This window comes from Cajanus cajan, chromosome 5 (genome assembly GCF_000230855.2).
Source record: "Cajanus cajan strain Asha chromosome 5, NIPB_CcT2T_4, whole genome shotgun sequence".
NCBI lineage: Eukaryota > Viridiplantae > Streptophyta > Magnoliopsida > Fabales > Fabaceae > Cajanus > Cajanus cajan.
In genome coordinates, this window is record NC_138521.1 from 22,844,688 (window position 1) to 22,857,795 (window position 13,108).

Sequence of the window (13,108 nt, forward strand, 5' to 3'; positions counted from 1 at the left end):
TTTTTTAGAAAAATGAATGGCTCTCCCTATCCTCCTTTTCTTGGAGGAATTTCTGTCATTGACGAGAGGGAATATTTTTGTGAGCCTTTTATGCAGGAGATTATGGATTTTATAGGAACCCCTCCAATTTTCTTTATTGACTGATTATTAAAGGAATTTCGTACAATTTTTATGAAATACCAATTTTAGAGGCATAATCACATGGTTAAGAGAGAAGAGAAAGTGAATAGATATTTTATTGATATTCACAAGTGTTTTTACAGAAAGATATACAGAAGGAATTTCTGAAGAATGGCTGGCCAGGGTAGGCTATATACATTGGGCTTAACAATTATATCTGTAATTATTGCTCTTTACGCTCCCCTAATTGCTTCGGGTGAGATGCCTGAGCCAGGAGTGTAGATACTGCAAGACGCTTGCTTCTAGAAGATAATCACTTGAGCCGCCTTTCGGTTTTCGATTCAAGTGATCGTTGCTTGCTTTGTTTTTGTATCTTATTCTTTTACCCCTAACTTTTGCCTAGGACGTATCCTAGCGGGGAATAAATTCGCCTTTGTTTTGCCTAGTACCCTTGTACTGGCGGGCTTTTTATTTTGCCCTAACTTTTGCCTAGGACGCCCTTTTTGGGTTTTCATCCTAGCGGGCCTATGCAAGCAACGTCTTCAAGCATAGTACTTCTTTACCACGTCAGCGTTGACTGGGTATCGAAGTTCTTTTCCATCCATGTCTGTGAGGATCAATGCTCCTCCTGAGAAGGCTCGTTTTTCCATGTATGGTCCTCCGTGATTTGGGGCACACTTTCCGATTTTGTCCTTTTGAGTTGGTAGCAATTTCTTCATTACCAACTCTCCCTCATGGTAGACTCGAGGGTGGACTTTCTTGTCAAAATCCCTTTTTGATCTTCCTCTGATAGGCTTGACCATGGCATATGGCGTTCAGCCGTTTCTTTTTGATAAGGTTCAACTGGTCGTATCGGCTTTGAACCCATTCTACCTCGGAAAGTTTTGTTTCCATGATTACCCTTAGAGAAGGTATCTCGACTTCGACGGGTAGAACTGCCTCCATCCCATAAACGAGGGAGAATGGAGTAGCTCCTGTAGATGTACGTATTGAAGTCCTATAGCCATGAGGAGCGAAGGGTAACATCTCGTGTCAGTCTTTAAATGAGACAACCATCTTTTGCACTATTTTCTTGATGTTCTTATTGGTTGCCTCGACTGCCCCATTCATCTTTGGCCGATATGGGGAAGAGTTATGGTGTTGGATCTTGAATTCTTGGCACAGTTCTTCCACCATTTTGTTGTTCAGATTAGATCCATTATCAGTGATGATTTATTTCTCCATGCTTCCACTAGATTATTCTAAAATCTTTTGGGACAAGAGAGAAGAGAAAGGAAAGATATTTTTGTTCTGAAGTTTGTGTTTTAGAGGGGATTTATTTTTCAAAAATGGTTTTTGTAAGAATGGATGGCCAAGGTAGGCTTATGTGTTTAGGCTTTGTTTGATTAAACACTTATGAAGTTAAGAAAATCTTTGTTTATTGACGTTGTGATTTGACAACTTAGATAACTTCCCTTGAACCTTTCTTTTTGAATTCGGTTCATGGTACCATCATGGATTTATTTTTGTTTTTTGATTGTCCTTATTTTTGCCTAAAACACCCCTTTGTGGCGTTTTAGCGGACCTTTGTTTTTGTTTATTTTTGTAACCCTAACTTTTGCCTAGGTCACCCTTTCGTGGGATTCCTAGCGGGTCTTTTGCTCTTATTTTTGCGCAGTCCCCTTTTTGAGTTTCCTGCCGAGCTTCTTTTATTTTGAAAGATTTCTTTTTACCCATGATGGCACTTGTCAAGGCCAAGGGAAGGTGCTCCAAGTTGTCACACACACTTCCACATAAAAATGATGTGGGTTTATTATTATTAAGATGATTTTAACCTCATTCATGTTTATTCAAACAGGTTTAAAAATAATGTGGTTTAGAATTTTATTATAAGCAAGAAAAGAAGCAATGAGAAAGAATAAAGAATGATTTTATTATAATCATAGCGGAAACATGTGTCCTTATTTCATCACTGATATGGGTCCCAATATTGACCTCTTTTATCTCTCGGCCCTGCCCCAAATTCACAGTCTCCAATTTTTCTTGACACGGTTGGAGTAGACGAGCTTCTTGATCTAGCGGTCTTTGCAGATCCGGATAGATGGTCTCCTCATCACTGTCCAACTCAACCCATTCATCCTCAACTTTCGGATCCCGGTCAGAGCGAACAATTACAGACATAATTATTTTATTGGTTCTGTTTAGGTTTAGAATTATTAATGTTAATGAGGAAAGAGAGAAAAGAACAAAAGAGAGAATGATATGTGAAAAATGCCTCTTTATTGATATGTATTAAAACTGTACAAAAACCCTTATTTACATGAAAAGGTTCTCATGATCTCGGGTACTGATCATGAGTCCCTAAAAGAGAAATATGAAGGGGCCCTATCGTGGCTTGTTCTTCTCTCTAATCCTGCTTTGGCCGAGGATTCTTGCTCACGTCGGGCGCTGTTGAATCAAAAGTGATCCACCCAGCATCGATAAGGTTTTGGACCTTATATTTGAGAGCTCTACAGTTCTCCGTTGAATGCCCCGGTGCCCCCGAATGGTATAGACATTTATCTTGTGGATTGTACCAATTGGGGTAGGGTGGATCCATTTTCTTTGGTGGAACATAAGCTAGAAGACGTGCTCCCACTAGCTTCGGCAGGAGGTCGCTATATGTGGTCGGAAGTTTATCAAACTTCTTCACAGGGTTGTATTGCGACTTTCCTGACTTCGAAGTGGAAGAAGATGAAGAAATATTTACGGCATTGACTCCTCTCTCCTTCTTCTTCCTAAAGGTCTTCTTAGCTTTAAATGATTGGAAAGGTTTAGCTAGCTTCCCACTTTTCAGCTCTTGTTCCACTCTTCCTCCAACATGATGGGACTCATGGTCACTGTGCTCAGCCCCGTGTATGTTGTGGTGACGCATGAGTTCCATCATTTGCGCCATTTGCTCCTTGAGCTGTGAGAGCTCGGCTGTAAGCTTCTTATATTGTTCCTCCAACGCGTCCATCTTCTTGATTTTCTGTGCGTGCATGAGGACAGAGAGATGACCAGCCACTTTCTAAAAATGAATATTTAATCTAATTAATTTATGGTATGAATACACTCTCGATGTGAGCTTGATAAGACTCCATCTTTAAGGCGCTGCCTTTTTAAGATGAAGGTTTATCACCCTTCCTAGCCTATGATCTCTCCCCAACGGAGAATCTCAATAGTCATGGGTCCCTTTTACTCACATCGAGAGGGTATTGGTGATCCTAAAATGAATAATTGATGAGGATGCATGAGGTCTTATTGGCAATGATGCACATGCTCCTCACTTTTATTATATTTTCACACATGGTCTTTCTTCTCATGTCATGGTATTTTCATGTATGGGGATTATTCTTTAGACCTTATCACGAGGTTTATTACTAATGCACAAACAATATCACATAAACCTATACACAAACAATTCACTCATCCACGAACAGTCACGAGCGAATCACGAGTGTAGACCCCTAAAATTGTCCGGGTCGGAAATAAAGCTTGAAGACTCTCGAAGACCAAAGGAAAGTCAGCCGGAAGGACTCCTGGAAGACCCTGGAAGACCCTAGGATGACAATCTGTAGGTTTAGAGGTCTTAGAGTAGCAAAAAATAAGAAAGTGGAGGGAATGAAGCCCAATACGGCCTCCCAAAAGTTCAGTACGGCCGTATTGAACATTTTAAACTACAATACGGCCGCACTGAACTCAATACGGCCGTATTAAAGTTTCTGAACTTCAATACGGCTGCATTGAATTCAATACGGCTGCACTGAACTTCAATACGGCTGCACTGAACTTCAATACGGCCGTATTGAGGTTTTTTGAACTTCAATACGGCCGTATTGAATTCAATACGGCCGTATTGTAGTTCAAAACTTCAATACGGACCGTATTGACCCCCAGAGGCCGTATTGCGCCTCATCCCTATAAATATGACGTCAATTGGACGTCATTCTACACTTTTGGACTGAGTTTTGACTCCCTCCTTGAGTATTCTGGGGTTTTTGAGCAGTGTTCTGCCCTAGAAATAACTGTTGTATGTTTAATTTTACGCAATTGTTTGAAATAAAAACTGCACACAAACCTTTGCACACAACAGTTCCCTCTATACCCGGGGGCATGAGTGGTAAGCCATAGGGAGTGGATGTTAGTACGGCCGGTTGTCGAATGGGTCTATAGGTGCCCGTAGACCGTTGTCGGAAAGCATCACTCAAGGTGATAACCATGAACTCGAGTCCGACAGTGCGTTGGAGCTTTCCATCGGCTTACGACGAGAGGAATTGGGTCCCTATAATGGGGGCACCTTGGGGGCCTCAGACCGGTGAGAACAGTTAGAACCACCTTGAATATGCACTTTTCTGCAGGATACCCCTACCTCGTGATTCGCTCGTGACTTGTTCGTGGATGAGTGAATTGTTTGTGTAAATGTTTATGTGCAATTGTTTGTGCATTAATAAATAACCTCGTGATAAGGTCTAAAGAATAATCCCCATGCATGAAAATGTCATGACATGAGAGGAAAACCGATGTGTGAAAATATAATAGAAGTAAGGAGCATAGGCATCATTATCAATAATATCTCATGCATCCTCATCATCATTTATAGGTTCACTAATACCCTCTCGATGTGAGTGAAAGAGACCCGTGACTATTGAGATTCTCCGTTGTGGAGAGATCATAGGCTAGGGAGGGTGATAAACTTTCATCTTAAAAAGGCAGCGCCTTAAAGATGAAAGATTATCAAGCTCACATCAAGGGTGTATTCATATCATAAATAAGCTAATTAGAATAAACATTCATTTTAGAAAGTGGCTGGTCATCTCTCTGTCCTCACGCGCGCGCAGAAAATCAAGAAAATGGAAGCGCTGGAAGAGCAAAATAAGAAGCTCACAACCGAGCTCTCTCAGCTCAAAGAACAGATGGCGCAAATGATGGAGCTCATGCGTCACCACAATATGCATGGATCACACCACAGTGACCATGAGTCCCATCATGGAGAGGAGGAAGAGCACGAGGAAGAGCCTCCACACGCTATACCTATAGGGGCTGGAATTGTAATCAAAGAGCCCGACGTTTCAAAAGAACAATTCCACGCCCTAGACGATCGGTTGAGGACTATGGAGGGGCATGATTTTGACATCAAAGATGCCACCGGCATGTGCTTAGTGAGGGACATTCAATTCCCTCCTAAATTTAAAGTGCCAGATTTCCCGAAATACGTGGGATCGACTTGCCCCAAGAGTCATCTCACCATGTACTGCCGAAAGATGGCTGCATATGCCACAAACGAAAAGCTCTTGATCCACTGCTTCCAAGAGAGCTTGGCTGATACCGCGCTCAACTGGTATATGCAGCTAGATGGAAATCTAGTACACACATGGAGGCAGTTGGCCGACGCCTTTCTCAAGCGCTACAAATACAACATCGACCTAACACCCGATAGGTCAGATCTTCAAGCCTTGAGTAAAAAGAATGATGAATCTTTCAAGGCGTACGCCCAACGATGGAGGGAGTTGGCGGCACAGATAGAGCCCCCGCTGTCGGATAAGGAGACGGTGTCCTTATTCATCAACTCGTTGACTGGTCCCTATTACGATAAAATGATAGGGAACACAACGACACTCTTCTCGGACATCATCACCATTGGGGAGAGAGTGGAACAAGGACTTAAAAGTGGGAAGCTGGCTAAGCCTTCCCAATCATATGAAGCTAAGAAGGCCTTCGGGAAGAAGAAAGAAGGAGGAGTCAACGCTGTAACCATTTCTCCATCTTCTTCCACTTCGAAGTCGGGAAAGTCGCAATACAACTCTGTGAAGAAGTTTGATAAACTTCCGACCACATATAGCGACCTCCTGCCGAAGTTAGTGGAAGCTCATCTTCTAGCTTACATTCCACCAAGGAAGATGGATCCACCTTATCCCGAGTGGTACAAACCACAAGATAAATGCCTATACCACTCGGGGGCACCAGGACATTCAACGGAGAACTGTAAGGCTCTCAAATACAAGGTCCAAGACCTTATTGATGCCGGGTGGGTCACCTTCGATTCGACAGCGCCCGACATTGTAGACCCCTAAAATTGTCCGGGTCGGAAATAAAGCTTGAAGACTCTCGAAGACTGAAGGAAGATCAGCCAGAAGGACTCCTGGAAGGCCCTAGGAGGGTTCTCTGTAGGTCTAGAGGTCTTAGAATAGCTCAAAATAAGGAAGTGGAGGGAATGAAGCCCAATACGGCCGTACTGAACTTAATACGGCCGTATTGAAGCTTCAATACGGCCGCAGTGAACTCAATACGGCGTATTGAAGTTTCTGAAACTTCAATACGGCCGTACTGAAATCAGTACGGCCGTATTGAAGCTTCAATACAGCCGCAGTGAACTCAATACGGGCGCATTGAAATTTCTGAATTTCAATACGGCCGTATTGAACTCAATACGACCGTATTGAAGTTAAAAAATTTCAATACGGCCGTATTGCTCCTGTAGGCCGTATTGCGCCTATTCCCTATAAATATGACGTCAATTGGACGTCATTCCACACTTTCACACTCAGTTTTGACTCCCTCCTTGAGTATTCTGGGGTTTTTGAGCAGTGTTCTGCCCTAGAAATCTCTCTGGGAGTCGATCCGACGAAGTTCTGGAATTCCGAGCACTTAGCTTGGAGATTCGAACCTAGTCGAAGGGAAATCCTCCGGATTTCCATAGTCAAAATTTTATAGGAGAGAGCGAGCGAGCTTGTAGAGCGAGGGAACGCCAAAAAGCTTCCCAGTTTTACTCAATATATAAAAGCACGCTTCAAAAGGTTTCTTCTTAAATCCTTCCTTTTACTGCTTTCTGTGTGCATATTTAAACTGTCATCATGTAGATAGTTAATTTATAATCGCTTATAATAAATAGGGGTAATTTAGTAATTTTACGCTATTATTTTAGAAATAATCTGTCATAGGGAACCCGAAAGGGGCGCTATGGGGTGCTAACACCTTCCCCACGCGTAACCGACTCCCTTACCCGACTCTGGTTGTAATGGCCAAAGTTGATTTATAAAATCAATTGCCTTATCCCTTTTTCCAATGTTTTGAGTAAAACATTGGTGGCGACTCCACGAACCCTCCTTTTGCGAAAACCACTAATCCATGGAGGGTCCCGCTTGGGATTAATATGGATTGGTGAGACTTTTAATAAATAAATTGGATAAGATCGACAAGGTCTCAGTTTGAGAACAAGTCGTTCTAATAATCCAATACATTTTCAAAACTAAAATAAAAGCGAGCTCGACCGTCTTCGCGAATGCCGAAGGCCCGTTCGGGCCGGTGGCGACAGATGGCGACTCCGCTGGGGAAGCCTCGAGAGTCAGTCCCATTTAGTGACAGATTATTTTAACAAATAATAGTTAAAATTACTTCATTACCCCTCACTTGTATGATAACATGTTTATCTATGTGGCTTTTAAATAACTGTTGTATGTTTAAATTCCGCAATTGTTTGAAATACAAACTGTACACAAACCTTTGCACACAACAGTTCCCTCTATACCCGGGGGCATGAGTGATTAACCATAGGGAGTGGATGTTAGTACGGCCGGTTGTCGAATGGGTCTATAGGTGCCCGTAGACCGTTGTCGGAAAACATCACTCAAGGTGATAACCATGAACTTGAGTCCGACGGTGCGTTGGAGCTTTCCATCGACCTACGATGAAAGGAATTGGGTCCCTATAATGGGGGCACCTTGGGGGCCTCAGACCGGTGAGAACAGTTAGATCCACCTTGAATATGCACTTTTCTGCAGGATACCCCTACCTCGTGATTCGCTCGTGACTGTTCGTGGATGAGTGAATTGTTTGTGCATTGTTTATGTGAAATTGTTTGAGCATACATTGCATTTCTTTAAACATACAACATTCCTATTCTTTTAAAATAAAAATAAATAGGAATAAGGATCTTCCATTGCATGGTGTTAACATCTACCTTCATCACATTCATGTAGGTAGTTTCCCTTTTCACCCAAAAAAAAAATATAAAATACAAAAAACAAAATACCCAAAAAAAGGAAAAAAGGGTTATTTATCCAAACCAAGCAATATCATGCATCATCTTAGGGACATCCTAAAAACATGATAATGCTTAGTTGAATAAACACAATGCATGCATATTCATCGTCATCATCTCATATCATGCATTCTCATCAAAGATCATGGAGGGATCTAGATTTGCATTTCATACATCCCTCCCAATAAATCATTAATAAACATTAATAAAAAGAAAGAAATAATCGATGCGTATGTTCAAGATGGATCGCACGCCATTTGTTATTAAGTGTAAGCCAACAACCGTGCCAAGCGAGCGCACATCAACTCCGTTGTTGGTAATCAAGACGAATAAAGGGGAAGGTCCAACACCATTAAGGATCACTGCTCCAAGACCTTTCCCCTACGAATCAAATAAGGCTGTGCCATGGATATACGACATCCACCTTTCTGCCGACAGCGATATCTCTAACATCGCTGGACTTGGGGGCATGACTAGGAGTGGCAGGATCTACACTCCCGATGATCTTCATGATAAAGCTCCCAAGAATAAAGAAAAAGAAGAAAAGAAAACCGAGGAAAAAGAATCCGAGGAGGAGACAGACGAGCTGTTAAAATTTATCCGACAGAGTGAGTACTCCATCGTGGATCAACTTCATAGGACGCCAGCAAAGATTACGCTGTTGTCGTTGATCCTAAGCTCCGAACCGCATCGGCAAGCTCTGTCGAAAGTCTTGAACGAGGCATATGTGTCGCACACTATCTCCCAAGACAAGTTTGAGGGGATTGTTAGTCACATCATGGCTAGTGATCACCTCACTTTCACCGATGAAGAAATCCCCGCTGGGGGACCGAATCATAACAAGCCCTTGCACATCTCTGTAAAGTGCAAGGAGTATCACATCGCTAAAGTCTTGGTGGATAACGGATCTTCCTTAAAAGTGATGCCCAAAAGAACTCTTGATCAAGTGGCAATCAAGGGAGTCCAAATGCGCTCGAGCAACATGATCGTTCGAGCCTTCGATAGATCTAAAAGAGAAGTGGTGGGAGAGATCAATCTTCCAATCCAAATTGGACCCACCATCTTCAACGTCGAATTTCAAGTGATGGATATTACTCCTGCATACAGCTGTCTCCTCGGCCGACCTTGGATTCATGATGCTAAAGCTGTACCCTCTACGCTCCACCAGAAAGTCAAGTTCATAGTGGGTGACAAACTGGTGACCGTGCAAGCTGAAGATGACATACTCATCAGTAAGTCATCCAACATACCCTATGTGGATGCAGCAGAGGAAGCTTTGGAAACCGCCTTCCAAGCATTGGAAATTGCCAATGTTGAAACGTTTCCCCGAGAAATGAAGAAGGTAGCCCATATGCTCACCAAGAATGGATACTTGCCGTGACAAGGACTTGGCAAGGACTCCTAAAAAATTCCCTAGCTACCCGTTATCAAGGATAATCCGGGGAAACAAGGGTTAGGATATGACCCTAATAAAGATCAAAGAACGAAGAGGAACAAAGATCCTTCTCGACGTTCTTTAAGCCAGATCTTTAGGAAGGCCGGTTCACAAGCGTCAAGGCCGGTCGTCGTCGTCAAAATGTTTTTCTCCTTCCGATAGGGATGTATAGACTCAGTGACTATTAGAGATCACTCCTCGGGGACAGCCCGACCCCCGAGCCTCGATAGGGCACATGTTTCCGCTGCGATTATAATAAAATCATTCTTCATTAATTCTTTATTGCTTCTTTTCTTGCTTGCAATAAAATTCTAGACCACATTATTTTAACCCTGTTTGAATAAGCATAAATGAGGTTAAAATCATCTTGATAACAATAAACCCGCATCATTTTTATGTGGAAATGTGCATAACAGCTTGGAGCACCTTTTCTTGGCATCAATAAGTGCCATCATGGATAAAAGAAATCCTAAAGATAATAAGCTCGGCAGGAAACCCAAAAAGGGGACTGCGCAAAAATAAGAGCAAAAGACCCGCTAGGAATCCCACAAAAGGGTGACCTAGGCAAAAGTTAGGGTTACAAAATGAAGACAAAGACCCGCTAGGAATCCCACGAAAGGGTGACCTAGGCAAAAGTTAGGGTTACAAAAATGAACAAAAAACAAGGGTCCGCTAAAACGCCACAAAAGGGTGTTTTAGGCAAAAATAAGGACAATCAGAAAAACAAAATAAATCCATGATGGTACCATCAAATGAATTCAACAAAGGGGCTCAAGAAAAGCTATCCAAGTTGTCAAAGCACAATCATTAATAACAAAGATGTGCTTAACTTCATAAGTGTTTAATCGAACAAGCCTAAACACAATAAGCCTACCATGGCCAGCCATTCTTACAAAAACCATTTTTCAAAAATAAAATAATCCCCTCTAAAACACAAACTTTTGAAAATATATCCTTTCCTTCTTTTCTCTCTTGTCCCAACGATTTTTGAATAATCTAGTGGAAACATGGAGATATAGTGGTCAATAGGAGGGTTGACACATCTTCTAAAGAAAGGGAAGAATCATTTGGTTGATGACACCAAAATCAAATACGCATCATTCCTCGGTTATAGAAATCGGCAGCACACAGTCCGTCTGGAGGAATGGCAAAAATCCAAACAGAAAAACGCATCGGTTAATTCTTTTGAAAAATGAATCAAATAGAATTAGGTGCATCATATACTGCATACATGCATACAGATGATAGGTGTACTGGAAGATCACTTATTCTCTGTTTATTGAAAAAACAAAAAATATAAACTTCAGAAAAAACAATGCGCCCGTACCATGTTCAGTACACCTGTACTAAAATTGGGGTTATGAACAAATTTCCAACTCAACACGGGCGTACTGAAATGGATGCGGCCGTATTGGCCATAAAGAAATTTTCAAAGACCTCGTCATGAGGCAATTGCATAAAATAGAAAAAATAGAAAAAATTGCTTGTGTATGACAGCAGCAAACAAAATGCAAAGATTCAGAAAATCAACAGCGTCATACAGAATAACTGAGCCTGGAGAGGCTTGCCGAAAGAATACTCTCAGAATAACTGAGCCTGGAGAGGCTTGCCGAAAGAATACTCTCAGAATAACTGAGCCTGGAGAGGCTCGCCGAAATAATACTCTCTCAGAATAATTGAGCCTGGAGAGGCTCGCCGAAATAATACTCTCTCAGAATAATTGAGCCTGGAGAGGCTCGCCGAAATAATACTCTCTCAGAATAACTGAGACATTTCTGTACAGAAAAAGCCAAAACCAACAAAAAAGGCAAAAATACAGAAAGAGCTAAAATCAACAAAAAATACAGAAAAAGCCGAAATCAACAAAAAAGGCAAAAACACAGAAAAAGCCAAAATCGACAAAAAAGGCAAAATACATAAAATCCAACAAATCATACAGAATAACTGAGCCTGGAGAGGCTTGCCGAAAAAATACTCATACAGAATAACTGAGCCTGGAGAGGCTTGCCGAAACAATACTCATTCAGAATAACTGAGCCTGGAGAGGCTCGCCAAAATAATACTCCACATCAAAGAATAATTGAGCCTGGAGAGGCTCGCAGAAATAATACTCCCCAGAGAAACCTCAACTCAAGCTCACGGAACGAATCCCCAGCGAGAGCTATCAAAGCAAGATCGACGACATTCCCAATGGAAGCACGATCACCCAAGCAGTATATCTAGTCAAAGGACTTAAAACTTCCTCAGTGGAAGATAGCTCTCTGACTCAAGCGCTGAGTGAGGCTAAGCCTGCAGAGGCTTCCTAAATAATACTCTGGGATACTTAAGATCCCACATTCCCCAGTCGCCTACTCAGAGGCATCCCTGCAAAAGGAGAAAAATCAAAAAAACATCAATAACCATTCCCCAAGCGGAATTTGGCACTCAGCCGAACACTGAACTTCAAATCCCCAGTCGCCTACTCAAGAGGCACCCCTTCAAAAAGAAAAAATAAAAAAGATCAATAACCATTCCCCAAGAGGAATTCGGCATTCAGCCAATCATCAAACATCAAGATAATTCGCCTATTCAGAGGCACTCTTTCAAAAAAAAGAAAAAAATCGAAAAGATCAATAATCATTCCCCAAGCGGAATCCGGCTCTCAGCCTATCATTGAACATCAAGATGATCTGCCTAACAGAAGAGGCCAATCACAACCAATGACAAAATCCCCTAGCGGATAACAGCCTACACAGAGGCAACAAAATCCAAAAATCAAAAAGAGTTACCCGAATAAGGATAACCGGGATACTCCACCAACGTCAAAGGACGTCAGCCAAACATAAGGCATCGCTCAATTCAAGAAGAGCATCTGTGTCTACACCCCAAGGAGTCAGAAATTCCCCAAGGGTACCAACAATGCAATGCAAGTTGGGGCACAGGAACCTGTGAATGACTGCACATCCCCTAGACGGATCCCTGCGTTATCCAGCCCTCAGTGGCACAAAAATCAAAAACAATCGTCGAAGCAGCATCGTGGACTGTGGAGACAAAATCAACATCCAGAATCCCCAGCGGATAACAGCCTACACAGAGGCAGCAAAAAATCAGAAAATCAAAAAGAGTTACCCGAACAAGGATAACCGGGATACTCCACCAACGTCGAAAGGACGTCAGCCAATCATAAGGCACCGCTCACATCAGAAAGAGCATCTTTGTGTCTATACCCCAAGGAGTCAGAAATTCCCCAAGGGTACCAACAATGCAATGCAAGTTGGGGCACAGGAACCTGTGAATGACTGCACATCCCCTAGACGGATCCCTGCGTTATCCAGCCCTCAGTGGCACAAAAATCAAAAAACAACCGTCGAAGCAGCATCGTGGACTGTGGAGACAAAATCATCACAAATCCCTGAAAAGGAGATATTCACGCTACCCCCGTCGTCACAAACACGGAGGTATGCAGCTTCCGGCTCGAGCAATGAGCGAAGCTATCTCTGGAAAGGAGGTACTCACTGCTTACCGTTGTCACAAGG